Raw genomic sequence first — 15,119 nt, 5'->3', positions numbered from 1 at the left:
ACATGTTTTTTATTATTAGGTAAATATTACTTAGGGGACTGCGGATTCCCAAATCGACGTCGGTTCCTAGCTCCATTTCGAGGTACTCGATATCACCTCAAAGATTTTGGTGGTGAAGGAAATCATCCTGTCAATGCAATTGAGTTATTCAATCTTCGCCATGCTTCCTTGAGGAACGTAATTGAGAGAATATTTGGAATATTTAAGTCGCGTTTCACAATCTTCAAATCAGCACCACCATTTTTATATAAGACACAAGCAGAACTAGTTTTGGCTTGTGCAGGACTGCACAATTTTCTTCGACAGGAATGTCGTTCAGATGAATTTCCTCCTGAACCAGAAGAAGATCCGATAGACAATCACGAAGATAATTTTGAATGGGATGATTTTCAAACCCAAGATCAGCAAAGAGAGAATGCTAATGAATGGAGAATGAGTATTGCTACTCATATGTGGACAGATGCCCAACCAAATGCCAACAATGAAAACAATGACAATCAAGAAAGTGAAAATGAGGGAGAAAAATAAATCATATCATTATTTCAAAGACGTCTGCTTATTTGGCATGAAACTTCATCAATGTGTTTTTTTTTTCCTTCTCTTTTTTGGATATCTTTTGGTTTGGTTGATTATATTTGGAGGCTTTTCCTTTATTTTCTTATATGTTTGTTTCATGACATTATTTGAGCTTCTCTGATTCCTACGCTAATGGTCATTAGTTAACATAGCTATGGCATCGTATTTTATTCTCTGACTAATAAACTAGCTTGGTTTTTCTTTTTTATAAGTATTGTGAAATCTACATAAGTCATTCATATAAAGTCTGTAGATTTTTACAAATCAGTAAAAATCTGTGCTAAAAATCAATAAAAGTCAATGGTTTTTAAAAAATCAATAAAAGTCTATGAACTTTTTATAGAATCCATGGACTTTTGAAAAAGTCTATCATTTAAAAAAACTCCACACAAATCCAAATACAATACACCCCCTACATGTACAATATTCAAGAAGGAGAATATACTGATTTACTCGGTGAATAACGGTATTTCCCAAACTCTTTAAGGAATCATTGAATGGATCGAGCTGTAGTATGACATCATCAAGATTGGGTATTCTAATCGTGGACCTGGCTCAATGTATGGGATTGATAACAAAGTCTTTGCTAAACCGTATTAACTTATCCGGCGGTCCACAGGTGTTGGAGCTTCCTATTAGTTACATGTTTGGTCTGTCACAAAGTCCAAGTTGGACTCAGCGTCTACACTGCTAGAAAAAGCACCAATCACACATGGATGAGGGATGTATGAAATTATAGCATTCCACACGGAAATTTGTGTGAATACGTCAATACACACGGATACAGCGACGGATTATATATCTGGACGTATTACTGGCGTGTGAATGCATTGAGTGGGTCCCACCACTTTAATCAACTCCAACAATTATGTTCCATCACCGAAAAAATATGTGTGTACGAAATACATTTATTGAATTTTTTAAAATAATTCACATATTTACATATTTATTTTTTGGTCCCTCAAATGATTGTCCTCTTATTTTTTGGTCCCTCAAATTATTGTCATTGTAAGTATTCAATTACCAACTTTGCATCTGTTTCCAGCATTATCCTCTTCCATTCTCCCATGATATACACCTTTCTAATGCTTCACAAACTGCCAATGTCTGCACCATAAGCACAGATTCACTCCTTAAGCACCCACTACAGCCACCACGAAAGAAGCGGCCTTTTAATTCTCAATACCACCAAATCGAGACCACCAATCCATGGGGAAGGATGAGTCCCATTACAACTAGTGCTGCTAGATGCCTTATCTTCAGAAATGTGACCCAATCCATTCATCTTTAGGCAGCCACAGAACCCAGAAAACTCTGTTGCCAATCCTCTTACTTGTTCGTATAATTTCTTCAGTGATTGATTTGACTGCGAGCTCGAAGTGTTGGATTAGAGTTGGTTATGGCTTGAGGTCGGAGACCCATAATGATTCGAATCAAAATTAGAGGATATTGGAAGAGAAATAGGTTAGGCAGATCTACGAGAAATAGTAACCACAAATCTAAATCATCGATCTTTAAACTGATACAAACACTGACCATTATAATTATCTTTGAGGGACACGGTCCAAAGCCCTTCAAATGTTACCGGCGATAGATCTAAGAGAGAGAGAGAGAGAGAGAGAGAGAGAGAGAGAGAGAGAGAGAGAGAGAGAGAGAGAGAGAGAGAGAGAGAGAGAGAGAGAGAGAGAGAGAGGCGGAGTACCATGGTGTTCAACTACTGTTCCGAGAGAGAGAGAGGGGCGAGATCTGAGCTCTGGGGCTCTCGGCGGCTTTGGGTTTTTTTTGGAGCTGCAGAAGCTTAGAAAGCGGGTGGTTTTGGGACGGCTTGGCTTTTATATGGGGGGAGGGTACTGATGCCCTAGATAACAAATATGTTTTTCGGAATTAATATTTTTGTATATAAATATTTTATATGGTTTTCGGAATTAATATTTTGTATATAAATATGTTTATTAAATTTTAATAGTTAAGTTGTTTTTATTTTATTTGGAAATAAGATTCACACAGATTTTTTTTCCTGTATCAACTTATACGGAAGTCTGTGTGAATGTCTGACACAAATAAAATAAATTTTAAATATAAATAAATTTTAAAATAATTTTTAAAATATAAATAATTTTTAACACGGAAGTCTGTGTGTGACCATAATTCATACGGATATCTGTGTGAATTTCACAAGGAAATCCGTGTGAATTTTGGGGGTCCCACTTTTAGTTTTTATTTCACACGGGAAACTGTGTGAATATAGTTTTGCACACAGATATCTGTGTGTTTGCAGTGTTTTACACACAGAATCTTCTCCGTGTGGATATCTGTGTGTGATAGGGGGTTTTTCTAGTAGCACTACAACATAAATGCTAATTTGGGAGGCACAAATTTGTCGCAGAAAACTGAGATTTCCTCGCAGTAGTGTTTTCGTGAGGAAAATATTTTTGTCACCAGTTCCTCGCGGTAGGGTGATCAAGAAAAGTTTCCGCAAGAAAAATATTATTTCCTCGCCAATCCCTTTTCGCGATGAATATATATTTTTTCTCGCCGTTATTCTTTAGCTACAATTTTTTTCCGGGGGGTCATAGTTGGACATCCAAATTTGCTATTTGAACCTCTCCTACTTATTGGACCTCTAATTCACTTTTTAAATACTTAAATAGCTAAGTGCACCTCCTTACTTTTACCAAAATATCCTTGAACAATTAAATTTATTCTTCAACAATCTTTTGTTCTATTTTATTTATTTATTATTATCTCTATTAATTCAACTAAGAGAAGAATAAGCAGAATGAATTGACCAAATTGCAGATTTGGACTAGTCAAGTAAGTCAAGTTTCAGGTATTAACGCTGCTCGTGAGTCTTCCGAGTATTAACACTCGAACTTGAAGAAGAGCCTTTCCTAAAAGTGAGATTCTTTTATGTCTCTCGGATCTATGAATCAATCCAACATTTTGGAGTTTCGTAAGCCATGGAGAATTGAAGATATAAACTTTGAAGAAAAAGTTAAGGGAAGTAGCAGAACAAACTGAGAAATTACAAGTATTTTTTGTTACTGTTGCATTCATCTATCCCTTCCTAAAGTTGAAACAAATAAAGTTTTGCTTACAAGTATAAAGGTCAAACTTATCTAATTCCATCTTCAAAATATGGGACTTTAATAGAAAACAATAACAATTTAAAATTTTCTACAAATGTATTATCTCGCATCCAAGCATGAGAGATTGAAGGGAGAACATACTTTGAAAGTAAAAAGAAAAACGTCCTTAGTTTGTCGTGGGAGGTAAGAAGAGTTTTTTTTTTCTTTTTTCTTTCTCTCTGTATCCTTATATGTTTTTTTATATGAGTTGACAAAGTCCAATAACTATTAAAAAACTGATGGAGGTCAATATAGCAAATTTAGAGGTCCAACTAGAACTACCCTTTTTTTCCTCACCGAAAATCATACTTTTTTCTCACTAAAATTTTTTGAAGGCCAGAAAATAGTCATTAAATATATTTCCCGATAAAATAAATTTCATCGCTAAAGTATTATTTCCTCACTAATAATATGTAAATAATTTAGAAATTATAAATAATAAAAAAATTGAAAAAACATTTTTGTCGTTGTAGGTATCTTTTGGAAAGGAAGTCTTTCCTCACGATAAACAATCTTTAACAAGGAAATTTATTTTCTTCCTTATATGTATCTTGTACGAGAGAAAATTATTCCTCGTCAAAGGTACTCAATGACGAGGAACTTTACATTTGTCGATATAGGTTATAAGGTTTATAGCGAGGAAATTTACTTTTGTCGTTGTAGGTTGTATTCGTTATAGCGAGGAAATTTACTTTTGTTGTTTGAAGTTGTATAGTCTTGTCGTTGTAAGTTGTATAGTCTATAGCGAGGAATCTTTTGTCGTTGTAGGTTGTATAGTCTATAGTGAGGAAATTTACTTATGACGTTGTAGGTTGTATAGTCTATAGCAAGGAATTTTTACTTTTGTTGTTATAGGTTGTATAATCTATAGCGAGGAATTTTACCTTTGTCGTTGTAGGTTGTATAGTCTATATCAAGAAAATTTACTTTCATCGCGGTATCTACTATATTCTATAACGAGGAAATTTACTTTTTGTCGTTATAAGTTGTATAGCCTATAGCGATGAAATTTACTTTCATTGTCGTACATATTATAATGTTTAACGAGGAAATTTATTTTTGTCCTCATAAGTTGTGTATTGTATAGCGATGAAATTTATTTTCGTCGTTATACATTCTATAGCCTATAGTGAGAAAATTCTTTTTCGTTACAATTGATTGCTTATTACAAGGAAAATGTTGACAATACATATGGTTTTGTCACTGATTGTTCTCTACCATATTACATGAAAATATTTAAAACTAATTGAAATAATCAAACCAATAATAAATCTCATAATAATAAAACCAAAGTAACAATCAAAGTGTTTCCTAACATAAGGAGTAACAAAAATAGTCTAAAACCAATAACAAAATCAAGATGATCTAAAAAATTATTTGTCCATGTTTAAGTTCTCTAATAAAGATACTAACTTGATGGCTGTTGCCTGGAAAAGTTAGCCATGAACTCCTCAAACTTTTTGGTTTGCTCCTCCAATCTTTGGATCACTTCATTTTGTGCATCAATTTTTTGTTGTTGATTCCCTACAAGGTGTTGGGTCTCTTGAAGCTGTTCTTGCAACTCTTTGTTCTTTTCAGACATTTCATTTATCGACGAGTGAGAGACCCTTGATGGTGGAGATCTAGGGCCAAAACCACAACCCTTGATGTAGCCTGATTTGACTCCAAGGACTTTTGTACAAATTTCATTAACTGTCATTGTCCAAGTTCCATCAGGTTGAGTTGTCTCAGTTCACATCTTAATCATTTCATCCTACAATAAAAAATATATATATAGTTAGATATGATATGCAATTTCTCAATTACAACCTGATCAATTTAATCCTATTTAGGGAATTTATATTAATTTCACCTATGGTCATGGTCAACATATATACATTATAGAACTTTTGTCCATACGTATGCATCGTTAATAAGTTACTTACCCACTTTGCTTCTGCTCCCAAGTCCCAACCTTTTTTAGTGCTTTTGTACTCTGTTTCAAAGCGATCAATTGCACCTTGCCTCTCTCCAGTCTGTGCTGCCTATTGCATTCAAACATATTCTTTTAACATCTACAAATATATATTGAAGCTATAAATTTATTAACCAAATTTATAAATATCTTACAATTTGCTCTTGGTGAGACATAGAGGACTTTGACCCAGATTTGTAGTGATGTGTCAACTTTGACCTATTTATAGCATTCTTCTCTGAACGAATCTGAAAATTATTAGGAAATATCAAACAGTTAGTTGGAATATGAATGAAAAAGAAAACTAATATAACAAAAAAGTGAACTGTGTTGAAAAATAGTTTAAAAAATAAACAATATTGTACCTGAAACTTTTCACTAGAAAAACGAGCACAGAGAAACTCTCATTCTTCCTGAGTCTTGACATCATTGTATTTGTTTTCAATTGCTTCCTCGATTGTTGAAAATTTCTCAAAATGTTTCTTCAACTTATAACGAAAATTACAAAATACAGTCTGACATGTTGTAATTACATATCTCTCGACCCAAGGGAGAGACATGTCAATGTCAAACTTTTTTTGCATATAAATAATTTTATGTCAAACAAAATATTTGATTAAAGCAATCAATGTAAACTTACATTTTAGAAAAACAAATCATCACTCACCGTTATTCTTTTAACCAACTTATTCACTTCAATTTTCGGAATCTTCTTCCATTTTTCCACATTTAGTGGGGCATGGTTTCGAACTGTGAAACCAATTTCATTGGCCAACATTTCAGCATATGGGCCTGTAGGCCTACCATTTTGTTTGGTCAGAGTGACATGTATTTTAGCATTCAATTGAGAAAGCATCTTATCTGCATTCACTCCTCTTGTCTTTCCCCCAACCTTTTTTGTTGGACCTTTAACATAATTCTTAATTAATGTACACAAATATATTTAGTTCTCAAAATATAACGATATATATATAATATTGTATATACATGTAGGAGGGTCTTGATTACTGGCTGACATCACATTATCATTTCGCTCTACATGCAGTTGTAACATTTATCAATAGCTGATCATTAGCAGTTTGATGCTGAAGACGTGAACTAATTCTGACCCCTATCATTATACATATAATTTAGGTATACCCTTCTAATTTGCAATTCATGAAAACAAAATTGCATTTCGCTCTCTTTTCCCTATACTTCTTAGTACATAAATAATTAAAGTGACAAAAATTGAATTCAAGAAGACTGCAATACTACTTACCAGTAGTAATTCGTTCTGTAGTGGTACCAATAGCAGAATTGAGTCTATCTTCTACAGAATTTTCGCATGGCTGGTCAGTTGTTTGCACACGAAAGTGTTTACTCATTGCACTACCTGTTATTATATACACATGTTAAATTAATCAATATGAGTCAAATAAATAAGTTAAATCTAACTTTCTGTAAATATTATTGTAGCAAAACAAAAATTGAAGAATTACCTGAAGTAGAACGGGATCCATTTGGGCATGGCTGATCAGTAGTTTGCACATGAGAGCGTTTACTCGGTGCATTTCTTGTTGTTATACATACATGTTAAATTAAATTATTAATTAATCAATCAGCTAAATGAATTATAAACTTATAAAAAAACAAAATACAATATGTATCAGTAGTAGGCTTTTGGATGTTAGACACATTAGAACGGCGCATCTTAACAAACAAGCACTTTAAACCTAGTATCTAGCAATTGTCATCCAAAAAAAAAAAATGCAAGATCTCCATTTTTCAAGACATACCAGCGTCTCTTTTCGAAAAAAAATTAAAACAAACAGCCCACATTCAGATTACTATAAAAGAATAAAGCATCAGTATTTACGTTTTGATACACAACGACCTCTATCAATGAAATTTACAATCCCAGAATTGATTTCCTCTTCCTTCTTTTCGGAAAACTAGCAGGTTACACAGTGAGAAATTACTAATTAATATCAAGAATCTCCAATGGAACTGATAGAAGTTCAAGTAAAATAAGTCAGGGGGACCAAGACATTACCCTTGGCTTAGACAAAGAAAAAAAATGAAGAGCATTAACAATATTTGTGATCAAGCAGAACAAAAACGTAATGTTAGGCCAAAAACAGAGATGATAAAACAATCATAGATGTACTGACAGTATAAAGCGTGCATATTTCACCAAAACGTTATTCTAAACTCTGTTTGTGACAAAGAAAAATCAATGAAAGGAGAACTGAACCAAAGATAGAAGAGCATACAAACATGACAACTAAGAAAAGCTGATTTGATATTGGAAAACAAAAACATGGCAAGGAAAACCCATTTTTACCTAAACAGTGTCCCAAAACTCTGTTTAGGTAGCTGAGAAAAGTTCATGACCTTAAGATTTTTTATAAACAGCAAAGTCACCACACAACTATTTGGAATAGAATGCAGCATACTCATTATTCCAATCCAATTTCTCCTACTGAATTTTCACCAATCAAACAGTGAAAAATGAAACTAAGAACAACAACAAAGGAAAATTGAGAAAATGTTCACAACGAACAATTAATCATATCTGAGAATGAAGAAACATTTGAACATAATTCAAAATGATCAAATTGAATTGGAAACAAACCTCACAGACGCAATTGACAAGGTAACCAAAGAACAACCCAGAAGAGCAAATAATGAATTGTTGCCACACAGGCCTATCAGAGGGTGAAATCCCAAACAGAAACCTGCAACCCACAGTCTAAGTATTCAGAAGAATTGAATTCAAAGAGATATTTGACCAGCCCATCAATTGGAGTACTCAACGAAGGCAACAATAATGCTGTTAAATCGAATTACTTTAAACTTTGTCAAGTGCAGTGCAATTGACCTGTTGTTTAACAGAGCAAAAAATGCGATGGTTGGCGCTTTGATCAATCGAGCTGTATCGAATCCAAAAATTTCAATAATTGGAAGAGCAACGAATAACCTAGCCTACAAGAAAATAAGACCTTGATTAATCAAGCTATACAAGAATAATATATAGGGAAGGATGAATCTAATCTTATTCACAGAGATGAGAACTTCAAAGATGAGAGATTCAGAGGAGCCTTAGAGACAGAGCTTTCGTAGAACGCCGTCAGAGATAGAGAAGTGCGAAAAAGATAGATTTCTGTTTCCTTAGGTTTTATCTTTAATTTTTTTTTTCCTTTTGAATTGGCGCCTTCCTCCCCGCCTTCGGTCATTTGGGTTTTCATAGTCCCGCTTCTCGTTTTTTTTTTTTTGGTAGTTGTCTGACTTGTCTCCTCTTTCTCGAAGGGAGAGGATCCTCTCCTGAGCATTGTTTTTGCCTGAGCTACCTGAGCTATGAAGGAGATTAAGACACGTAGCACTATGAGATCTAATGGTCTACAACTTAACTGAAAGTTTCCTCTCTCTTTTAGGTTTTGTCTTTTTCCCAATCTTTCTCTGCACCCCTTCTCCTTTTCTTTTCTTACTTTTGTTTTCTCTCGTTCTCTTCATTTTCTTCTGTTCTTTTCCTTCTCTGATACAAAAATCAGATATTTTTCACTATCACAGAAACCAACCCAAAATTGTAGAGAAAAATTTTCATGACTTGATTCTGGTTTATCAGAATTAAATTCTTAGATCTGAACATGAAAAATCAGTTTGATTTCTTCTTCTTTTCCTTCACTGTCGATCATTCAATTATTGAATTAAGGCCAAAAATTGATTGCAGGTTGTGGCCGATTCCATCAATCTAAGAGAATTAACTGGTAGGATTCATTTTGAGGTGCATGTTGTTCTTCCCCAATTGTTGCATTGGAGCCCTCGAGTTTTGAACGCAACCGAGATCACATATTTAGCTTCCCCTACTAAAATTCCTAGCTGGGCTTTTGTTCTTGATCTTACTACTAAGTAAAGGTTTTTGCTTTTTTGCGTTTTGGTCGTGAATGTTGAGGTGTGATAATCACGCTGCTTAGTTTTTGACCGATTGGAGAGGAATGAGTGTTCTGGGTTTGCTCTAATGTCTTGGTAACAGTTTCATAGAAGATTTCTAACCCAAAAATAGTTCTCGCCTGGTATGAGTTTCATATCAGCAAAGGAAAAGAAGTAAAGAAAAGAAGAGAGACAGAGAGGAAAGGTAACAGAAGGGAGAAAGGCAAATAGAAAGGTAAATAAAAATAAGAGATGTAGACCATTAGATCTCATAGTGCTACGTGTCTTAATCTCCTTCATAGCTCAGGTAGCTCAGGCAAAACCAATGCTCAGGAGAGGATCCCTTTCTCGAATCCTTCAATATGCCATTTATAAAAGTAAAAATGGATTTAGGGTATGTTTATGATTGTGAATATCCTAAATTGTAGAGAGGTCCATCATATTATGACATGTATTCATTAGTAATGTTATTGTAGCACATGTCCATGTACCTCTTATAGAGCATTTACCCTTAATTTATTAGGAATGTAAAAACTCCTTAATCTAATGGAAATGGATAAATTATAATTTGATCATGTGAAAGCTCCTTCAAATAATAGGAATAGGAAAAATTCATAACATGTTATATGTTATAGGGATTGTATCTTAATAAAGGAGACTTCTTATCTTGTGGGAGGAGATATATCTTGTTAGGGTGGTGATATCTAGTCAAGAAGGGAATATTCGGTTGAGACGAAAATATCTGGTCGAGGTGGAAATATCCGGTCGAGACAAGAATATCTAGTCGAAGAGAAAATATCTGGTTGAGGCAGGAAAATCTGGTCGAGGAGGAAATATTCGGTCAAGACAAGAATGTCTGATTGAGGTAGAAATATTCGGTCGAGGCAGGAAAATCTAGTCGAGGAGGAAATATTATGTTGGGACAAGAATATCTCATTGAGGTAGAAATATCCGGTCGAGGTAGGAAAATCTAGTAGAGGTGGAAATATCTGGCTGAGACAGAAATATCTAGTTGAGAAGGAAATATTCGGTCAACACAGGAATATCTGGTCGAGAAGGAAATAATTTTGTGGAGGATGATCTTGGTAGGATGAAACTCTTTAAGGAGGATTTGAGTGATGAGAGATTTGCTCAAGGAAAAATCCGAATGAAGTACAATCTATTCGAGGCACAAAATCTTCAAAAAATAATTATCTCAAATGGATCAGAATGAGGCAGAATCAGTCAGCGGATTATTAACTATCTTGATTCGAAACCCTTCTGAAAACAGAGACGGCCTTGAAGTGTGCAGGTGGTGCCGCCGCACTAAGCCTCTAATATTTGTAGGCCTCTAATTATATGCCTTTGTTGAAAATATATATATATATATTGTGTGTATATGTGTGTGTCTATTTGAAATCGGAGGCCTCCAAACAAGTGTGTGTATATAACCATACACACACACAGATATATATATATATATATATATATATATATATATGTATATGTGTGTGTATTTGAAATCGGAGACCTCCAAACAAGTGTGTGTGTGTGTGTGTGTGTGTGTGTATACATGTATATGTTAGAAGTTATGTATAACAATTGCATTGCTAGATCAATTAACAAGATCGTTGCACAATATTTCAGGGAGTCTTCGAAGCCTTGAGGAGACCTTCCTGATTTTTTTCCATTCTCTATTTTTTCTTTCTTTTATGTCTCAATTGACTTATGCTATGTCTTTTTTTAGTAATTTTTCTAAATCTTAATATAAAACAATACCCTTTTTATTACTTTTACTGTTTTTTTTTTTGTCTTTGTTATTGTAGTCTTTAGAGTGAATAATTTTTTTAAAGTAGTATAATTTTTGTCTCAAGTAAAAATTTGAAGTAGTGTTTAGAGTGAATAATTTTTTTAAGGTAATGTAAAATTATTGCTAACTCGAAATGTTCTAGAAATAAATTATCATTGCTAACTCGAAACAATCTAGAAATACTAACTCCAAACAATCAAGAAATCTTTGTTTGATCAACATAAAAGAAACTACAGTCTTAGTGTTAAGCTGGAAATTTTGCAATCAATTCTTGCATTCTTTTGGCATCCTCCTTCAATTCTTCAAATATTTTGGCATGCTCCTTCAGTTCCTCAGACCTTACAATCTCATCTTCATGAGATATGAAATACTTCGACCAAGCATTGTGGTGAGGCCAGTGCTTGGGTCTGTGGTGAGGACTGCTCCTGGTGTCGGGACACCACCGATAGTTGGTATTGGGGTCTCCTGCTAATGGGCTCTGTCCAATGCTTCGTTATGCGCGACTCGCCGCTGGAGTGCCTCTCGGAGGATGTGATTCTGGTTTGTATTTTCGACCTCCCGGCGAGCTGCTATGGCTGCTGCGCGCTCGGCCTCGGCTTGTACAAGTGTCTCTATGAGGTCACGCATCTCTATCTCTAGCGCGATGGTTGGATCGGTGGTCATCACTGAGCGATTCTCGACGTTCGGGCTTTGGAACTCGAGAGTGCGCTGGACCTCGCGGGTAGTTTCCTCGTGGGGCGGATCGTCGTTATCGGGGATGTTGGTAGCCATGGATGTGTTGTCCTGCCAGCAAGGAGCGAGGGGAGTCCTTCTAGTGCCAAATGTTTCAACTGTCTCGAGAGGGGTCCGATCTAGCTGAACACGGGATGTATCAGTCTGTTACTATCACTATCGGTCTCTCTTATCTGCAAAACAGACGAAGGTCAGAGGGAAGACTGGGTGTGCCAGCCTTCAATGCTTCGATGCCCAAGTCAGTATCGTATAAGATAATGATAATGGAAAGTGATAGTAAACAGTTACCTCTTTGGATTGTTGGAGATGACCCTAATGTAGCAGATTTGTGGGAGCTTGGTTCCGTTTCTTTTGGTGTGGGACGCTCGGGGTTCCCGATATCACCCTGAGGGATATCGGGACCATCGGCTGGGAGCTTACCTCGCTTGTGTATTGGCGATACGAGTCTTGTGCTTCCGATACTTGCGCCTGGGAGGTATTTGCATACCAACAATAAATAATATATAAAAGATCTTGAATTTCTCCACTCGTTACTAACATTTTAATATTTGGATAAGACTAAAGGAGACCTAGATTTCTATATGCTGCTAGACCTGAATATGAGCTATTGTCTTGAGCCCAATGTAATGGCTACTTGACTAATGTGCCCATTTGCGGACATGTACATGTGTGTGTATCGCCCTAACTATTTGTGGCACATAAATTGGTTGAACGCTTTTGTGTGGTGTGTTTGACATGATTTGTTGAAGATGCAAGAATTGCTTGCATGTGTGATATGATTTTGGACCTCTTCACAGAGCCGGTCCTGAGTCTTTCAAGGCTCCGGGCGAGAATTATTCTTAGACCTCATATTTGTATATTGATAAACTCATATATAAGTCATTGTTTCTAAATTTGTCAAGAGTGAAATGAAGTCTATGTAAATTCTAATTTCATAATTTTTTGAAGATCAACACAACTACACAAATCAAATGAAATTTCTTTCTGAACTGAAATGAAATTAAAAAATTTAAAAATAAATTATCTTTCAATGAACATGTCAAACTCTATTGCAAAATTCCAACAACCAAAAAAACCCTACTGCAAAATTCAGCAAAATCACAAACAAAAAGTGAATTAGTATTGAGGGTTAACCAAATTCATTAAAAAAAAAAGGCATAATCTCTTTCTCATTCTCTATTAGAGTCTAGAAAAGTAGAAGACATACCTCTTTATATTATTTTGAAAACCCTACTTTCTGGAGATGCAACAAAAAAGAAAAGAAAAAAAAAACACATAAGTGAAAACCATAAAAAATAAGAAATATCATATGCGGCAATGACTAGATGAACTTGTGAGAGAAGATAGATTGAGAGAGAAGTGGAGGGAAAAGTTGAGAAAAGAGAATGTCTTCTTGTTTTATGGAAGAAGAGAGAAAGATGTTGGTCATGTTGCAAAGAAATAGAAGAATTACCTGGGAGAGAGATCCCAACTTTTATTTTAATTAAATACAACTTCTTTGACTTTTCAATTTTTCTGATTAGTATTTTTTTGTTTTTTGTTTCTTTATCATTCCAAAGTACCCTCTCAGCAAACACATATATACACTAATATATATATTGGGCTTTTACAAAGGGTGCCCCAGTTCTTCTGCGGCCCTGAGCTAACGCCAAGGTCCTGCCTCTTCATCTATTACCAATTGATTTTAGATTTATTATTATAACATAATATACTTTAAGCGTAATCAACTTGTTGATAATGAGTAAAGATTTTTTTTTTTTTTTTTTTTTTTGGAATAAAATATTGAGAAAAGATAGGCGAAGGCATTGTATATCAGAGATCAACTTAATGTGACTCTGGTCTTTGTCTCGATGATACTACCTCTCCATCATCAATTTGATCCTCTAGCCTTTGGCTGCTTTCATTTCTATTTTTCAGGCCATGGGAATGAATGGGACAGTGAGATGGTCCACAAGCCTTTAGTAGCCTGCCCTTCACTACACGCACATCAAAAGACTTGGCAGTTATATAGACAGACCAAAATGGGCAGATGAATAAGCTATAGTAGTGATGTACTTCTTAGAACAGTAAATGAAAACAAACGAGTCAGACCAAAAGCTCTGTAACCTTTAGTATGTGTAGAAGAAGGGAATTGATGATCTGGTTAAGGTAAGGTCCCCCATTTGCACATGCTTTGCAATAAAGAGATCGTCAGGTTTTAGGTGCTCAGTGGGGGATCACTCTACCTAAAGTATATCCACCATCAGGCCGGTAGTAGTCAGTACTCAGTAGCTTTCCATGGCACTCCTGCTTGTTAAATTTCCCCTCCAACAGTTTGTAAAAATGCCCATATTATTGCCCTGCCATTAGAGAGTGGTTTACCCATGATCTATGTAGAGCAATTTTTTGTTAATAACATGCCCCCCAGCACTTTGGTTTATTTATTTTTGTTTTCCTAATGCACAGGCAAGTTCTTCGATGAAATGTCTCGAATACGATGAAAGTAGTGGTCATGGCTATGAAATATTGGGCTCAAACAAGTATGCAACTTCTTATATGCCCCCACTAGAAATATTTGTGAGGTGATTGGTTTATCTGTTCAAATTTTTTTCATCTATTCACATATTTTTAAAAGCGCACACAAATTACTCGATGAAATGCCTCAAAGAAAATGATGTAGACAACTTTTATTTGAGATGAGTGATCTGTTTAACTTACTATCTTATAAAGTCTATATCTTTATTGCTAAATATGTGAGACAATAACTGGTTGGATTTGGTCAGGGGTCATCATTTGGCCCGCGGATCTAAAAGCCCATGAGCGCCCGCCCGCCCGGCAGAAAAGCCCATCTCGGCCCTGCCCATTGGGCACGAGGCAGGGCTAGGGTGGAGGGTTCAAAGCCCAGGCCCGCGGCCCGGCCCGTTATATGCCCATTAAAGCCCGCCCGGCCCGGCCTTATAAGCCCGCCCGAAAGCCCATTCAATTTTTGTATTAATATATTTTTATGTAGTTATATTGAACTAATTATTGCATTAAGCCATATGTTTTT

General features: G+C 35.3%; 1 long non-coding RNA gene across 4 annotated transcripts; it reads right to left on the bottom strand.

The window, feature by feature from the left end:
• Positions 1 to 4,962: 4,962 nt before the first annotated feature.
• LOC121049108 lies at positions 4,963 to 8,908 on the bottom strand. Of its 4 annotated transcripts, none has more exons than XR_005799334.1 (7): positions 8,704 to 8,908; positions 8,491 to 8,625; positions 7,140 to 8,378; positions 6,024 to 7,033; positions 5,814 to 5,906; positions 5,630 to 5,728; positions 4,963 to 5,457 (listed from the first exon to the last, which is right to left on the bottom strand). It is a non-coding gene; the product is annotated as an uncharacterized LOC121049108 (long non-coding RNA). The 4 variants fall into 4 exon arrangements; XR_005799333.1 differs by having other exon boundaries at positions 8,522 to 8,625; XR_005799335.1 differs by having other exon boundaries at positions 6,920 to 7,033; positions 8,522 to 8,625.
• Positions 8,909 to 15,119: the final 6,211 nt, after the last annotated feature.

Source organism: Rosa chinensis, chromosome 5 (assembly GCF_002994745.2).
Source record: "Rosa chinensis cultivar Old Blush chromosome 5, RchiOBHm-V2, whole genome shotgun sequence".
Taxonomy (NCBI): domain Eukaryota; kingdom Viridiplantae; phylum Streptophyta; class Magnoliopsida; order Rosales; family Rosaceae; genus Rosa; species Rosa chinensis.
This window is presented reverse-complemented; position numbering and strand designations above follow the sequence as displayed.